Source organism: Rhineura floridana, chromosome 6 (assembly GCF_030035675.1).
Source record: "Rhineura floridana isolate rRhiFlo1 chromosome 6, rRhiFlo1.hap2, whole genome shotgun sequence".
NCBI lineage: Eukaryota > Metazoa > Chordata > Lepidosauria > Squamata > Rhineuridae > Rhineura > Rhineura floridana.
This window is the reverse complement of record NC_084485.1, coordinates 60509551-60515276: the sequence shown is the minus strand read 5'-3', so window position 1 is coordinate 60515276 and position 5726 is coordinate 60509551. Positions and strand designations below refer to the sequence as shown.

General features: G+C 46.1%; 1 pseudogene; it reads left to right on the top strand.

Moving 5' to 3' along the window:
* Nucleotides 1–889: 889 nt before the first annotated feature.
* Nucleotides 890–2362, top strand: LOC133386654 (polyhomeotic-like protein 1; annotated as a pseudogene).
* Nucleotides 2363–5726: the final 3364 nt, after the last annotated feature.

The window sequence follows — 5726 nt, the reverse complement described above, 5'->3', positions numbered from 1 at the left end:
ATTAACCCCTTAAATGCCCTCCAGCAGAAGGGGAGAAGGAAAGAGTGGTAGCTGTGGCAGAGGAGAAACAAGAGGAGGCATCCTTGTCCAGCATGCTCTGCTGCAGGGCAAGCAGCAGTGGCTTGGTGGCAGCAGAGGGGGCTCCACAGCCATGTCCGGAATGCCCCCAATGTGCTTACAGGTCTGCAGGCAAAGGTTCAGCACTCTTTTTTTCTCACTCCAGTCTTTCTTTTCAGCTGCATCAGATGCCACTATGAGCATTGAAAAGCACATAGTGTTCCTTCATCTTTATTGTGGGGGAGGAGGTAATTCGCCTCCCCATATCAAGGGGGCAGCCAGTGAGGGGGACATAATAATGCAGTCACAGAAAAGCCACTGAGTTCACAGCAAGTATGCTTAGTCTACAAACAGGGCGAGCATGCAAATTATTATAAAATCCAGTTTCAAATCCAACTAAAGTGGAATTCTCACCCATCCCTACCCCCAAGTTATGTTCCTGTTCATTCAGAGGAAATGTGACCCTGCCCAGAGTGAGTAACTTGCATGTCTCCAGGACACAGGAACCAACCGTCCAAAGAGCCTCCATCTTCCCAGGATTCAACTACAGTTTACTGGCCCTCATCCAGTCCACCACTGCATTCAGGGAGTGGTCCAGAGTTTTCACAGCCTTTCCTGATTCAGATGTTATGGAGAAATAGAGCTGTGTGTCATCAATGTACTGATGACACCTTGTTCCAAAACTCCTAATGACCACTCCCAACAGCTTCATATAGATGTTAAATCTCACTGAAGAGAGGAAAATACCCTATTGAACCCTATAGCGCAAGTACTAAGGGATCAAGGAATACTCACCCAGTGCTACTGTCTGAACACAGTCCTGTGGATAAAAATGTCAGCATCCCAACAGCCCCCACCTCATATCCCAGTACAGGTTGTAGGCAGCCGCCAACAAGGCTCAGCCCAGGCTCAAGCACTGGGCCTTCCGCAGATGAACACTGCAGTGCAGGCCCCCCAGGGCATGCCAGCTGCAGTCCAGCCTGTCTCGCAGGTCCCCACAGCATTCTCATTATCCCAGACCTCTTCTGCCTCATTTTCTTCTTGTTCTCCTCCTCTACAAGAAGCCCATTCTCTGCTCACTTCCAGGGTCAATGTGGCCCAAGTCCAAGGCACAACACAGGTGAACAGCACTGCTTCCTCTGCAGTCATGGCTCAGGCACCAACATCAGCATACTACATGCAGCATGTCCAGTTACCTAGCAAGCCACAGACCTTGGCAGTCAAGCGCAAGGCAGAATCTGAAGAGGAGAGGGAAGAGTCCAGAGCACCACCTTCTCTCCTGCCTGCTAAGTCTTCTCCTGTGGCTAAGAGTCCCAAAGCCACAGAAGAGAAGGGTGGTCTTGGAGGTGAAGGGAACAGGGAGAAATCTGAGTCCTTCCCCAGAGCCACTCCAAATGCACCCCCGAGTGACCCCAGCTCTATCACTCCTACAACTGCTCCTTTGCCTACCTTAGCCATGTTGTCATGCCAGACGGGAGACTCCAAACCTCCACAAGCCATTGTCAAGCCTCAGATTCTTACACACATCATAGAGGGTTTTGTCATCCATGAAGGGGCAGAGCCTTTCCCGGTGGGCTGCTCTCAGCTTCTAAAAGAGTTTGAAAAGCCCCTTCAAGGAGGAGTTCCCTCTAGGCAAACTGAGAACCAGCCTAGCAACTCCCTAGGAGGAGAAAGCATAGCAGCAGAGCAAGACAAAAAAGGGAATCTACTGAAATGTGAATTCTGTGGAAAATACGGTCCAGCCAATCAATTTCATGGTTCCAAAAGGTTCTGCTCTGTAACATGTACCAAGAGGTACAATGTAGGCTGCAGTCACCAGCTTCGGCTGCAAAGAAAAAAAACTGAAAGAGCTTTAGGAAGCAAATTATGCTTGGCGCCGGCGTGGACCTCGGAGCAGCAGCTCAGGGATTGCCCGAGCCAAGATACAGGGCAAGCGTCACCGGGGCCAAGAAGACTCTAGCAGAGGATCTGATGAAGTATTGTCCCCTATGTCTCCAGGACACTTGTCAGTGAGGGGTAGTCATGGAGAATGAGATCTTGCCAGCTCCAGCGTGACTCAATCTGCCCCTGACCTACATGGCATCAACACTGTATTCCTATCCAGCAACCCCAGCTGCTGGAGTGTAGAGGAAGTGTATGAGTTCATTGCAACTCTGCAAGTCTGCCAAGAGAGTTTCGCTCTCAGGAGATTGACCATCAGGCTTTGCTCCTACTGAAGGAAGAGCACCTCATGAGCGCCATGAATATCAAGCTGGGTCCTGCCCTCAAGATCTGTGCCAAGATCAATATCCTTAAAGAGACCTAATAACATGAGAAGCCAGAGTTCTCCCCTCTTCAAGCTAGGACCATTTCTTCAAACTCCTAACAGTGAATGAAGAGGAAATTGACTTCTCTTAAAAGCCTGTCTTGGTGCTATATGTGTTTTTAAATTTGTATATTTATTTTTAATGTTTTTAGTTATTGTAAACTGCCCAGAGAGCTTCGGCTATGGGGCGGTACATAAATACAATAAATAAATAAATATATTCTGGGTTCTTCCAACACCACACCTGAGATAACCTTGACCAGCTCAACCAGGGAGGCTATTGAGCAGCAGGATGGGTAGTACACCAATGGCATCCTTAACCTGGCTCTTTGGCCTAACACCAGATGCAGGTCTTCAAGTTGCATTTCAAGAGACAGAGGTTTCCAGGTGATAGGAATTGAATTCCTATGGACCACAGCAACACATCCTTCCAAACCTCTTCAGTCTGGGCTGATGTCACACTGAGTACCTGGGCAGAAAGAGCTGGGTCAAAACTGGTGCACCCAGCTCCCTCATCCACTCAGAGCTTGGAAGATTACTTTTAAAAAATAATAAATTACAGTTACAGTTACATGGCCCAGAAAAGTAGTAATTACTGTTACAATTACAATAGCTCTGAAAGTAACTGATTACTTTACTTTTCCTCCAAAGTAATCACTACAATTACATTTTAGTTAGTTAAAAAAATGCCTACAAGGTGCTGCTTTGGCTGCTGCACATCTAAGTAGCCTAAAACAACATTAAAAATAAACAAACACATACTGAGGTAGTAGAATAATTCTTTTTATCCATAAGATAGCAGTGGTGGTCTCTCCACTGGTAAGGGAGGTGGTGAGGGAGGCTGAGGCCACTACTCAGATCTTGCAACCTCACTCAGCCAGCCAGCATAATCTCTCTCACATAACCACCTCCCAGACCCTGCCCTGCCACCAACTAAGGGACACTCACTCAAGCAAACATTTTCCCCTGAGATGCAAAAAAGTTAAAATACTGCAAATGCAACACAGTAGCCAGAGAGGGTGGTGGAGGCCACTTTGTGTGCCAAGTGCGAACACAGTATTCATTCTCTCACGCACGCACACACACACGTTGTCATCCTTTACCTCCACAGTTCTCTCCATTCTGCTGCTGCCTCCTTCCCCTCCTTTATCCATGTTCTTGACCTCCGGATCCTTTTCCCCTCCATTCTTCACCACCACTATTCATTTTTTTAAATAATTGTTTTCTCCACTCCACCCCGTCTCATTCTCCACCTCCTCCCTCGTCACCTCCTACCCATCCACAGAGCATGAGGGAAGAGTGACACGGCACAGAAGCCCAGTTTGAGGCACATGATTTTCATCCACAAATCAGAGGAGCAGAAGATTTCCCCTGCCACCCCCCAAGTAATGCCCAAAAGTAATTCTGGAAACGTTACAATTACTCCACAAAAGTAGTAAAATTACTCCTATTACAATCAAAATGTAAAGGAATTACCCACTCGTTACTCAAAAAAGTAATGAATTACAAGTAATTCGTTACTTGTAACTAGCTACTTTCAAGCTCTGCATCCACTGCTCAGTGATATACTCCAGGTCAACCCATTCATCCATGAACAAATAGATCTGCATGGTTTTATAACAGACCATTCAACAGCAGAACCACCAGACTGTTGGGGACAGCGGTAGAGCATCCATTAGCACCAGTGACAGGATCCCATTGGTGGGGGTATCAAGCACAAGAATCTATCATCACCCTCCATCGTCTCCTCTTACCATGCATACTCCTCCCCTTGATCACTTAAATAGCCCATCCCCCAATATCCTCCCCCTAATAAATAGTATGTATACCAAACACTGTGCCAGAAAAGTTCATCACACAAGTTATCATATCACCTGGCTACACAAGCATCAATCTGCAATAGACAGCTCACATACAGTCCGTCATAAATATGCCCATCCTCCAGATGAAGAAGAAAATAACTACATTATACAGACATTCCACTCTATCTCTCACCTAAGGCATAAATAGTCATTTCTCTGCTGCTGTCTCACACCCAGAGGTTAAAAACTATCTCATTCTCTCACACTGGGCACCCCAAAAGTATAACATATGATACATTAAATGAATAAATCTCATATATTGCCCACAGAAAAAGAAGAGGGGGGAAGAAAGTGGGGTGGTGCCTGTGATGTTCCTATATATTAGTGTATATATGGTAAGTGCTGGTTGTTTAGAGTATACATGGTAAGTAGTGAAAGAGGAGGGGGAGTGAATGGGCAATAGAATGCTTGATGATTGGCTGAATGTGAAAAATGGCTGACAGTATAAATGAAAGGATGACAGGTAAATCTGGGTGAATGTGAGGTGGTGAATTGTGGAATCTGGGGGGAGAAGAGAAAGAGTGGATTGCTTGGTGGGGTTTGAGAGAGTTGTTTGCCAGGAGAGAGTGAAGAAGGAGGGGGGTGGAGTTCAGATTAGTATTGAGTAAAACCATATGCTTATGTGCCTTAAGAAGAAATCTTGTTAATCTTGTTAACTTTGTTATCTTTAATAAATACTTAATTTGGTTTACCAAAGGCCTGATCCTTGGCTGGGGTTTCACAGACCAGAAGGGAGGGTAAGGTAATGACCAAGGCTGAAGGGGAACTGTAACAAATGGTGGCAGCGGTGAAGAGAATAACAATACCAGTATTCAGAGTCTCTGGGAATACTAGTATTGGGACATTACTGGTGGTTGCCTAGCAGGGGGATCTGTTGAGATCTGTGCTAGAGCGGATAGGTAAACCATAAGAGAGTGCGGTCTGGACTGGTGGAGTCCCTGGTGGTGCCTAGAGACAGGCAGTAACCACGAGCAGGTAGGAACCTGACAGGGAGAGCCAGGGAAGGACGCATCACATGTGGTGTCAGTAGCGGTGGGATACGAACAACAGAGAATCCAGATACGAACCAAAGAGAGTCCCAAAGACACGTGGTGACAAAGGAGACTACGTCACAGGTGTTGGCTGTAGCAGTGAGATACGAATACTAGACAATCCCTAATAGTTGTGTGGCAAACAGAAATAACAAAACAAGATTACTTGTGAGAGTGACTGGCAAAGAGTGTGTGGCAAAGAGTGAGCGAACTCAAACACCATGGCTGAATACATAAAAATGAAAAGAGAGGAGCTGGTGGAGAAGTGCATAACATTCAATTTACCTCAGGAGGGTAAAGGGGTAGATGAATTGAGGGTAGCACTTATAGGATTTGCAACTGCCCAGCAAAAACAACCTGTCAGAGAAGAGACCCCAGAAGAATATTTAAGCAATCCCGCTTATATAGAGTACTTGAGAGAGAAGTTGAGGATGGAAGGTGCAGAGAAGGAAAAACAGAGAGAGTTGGAAG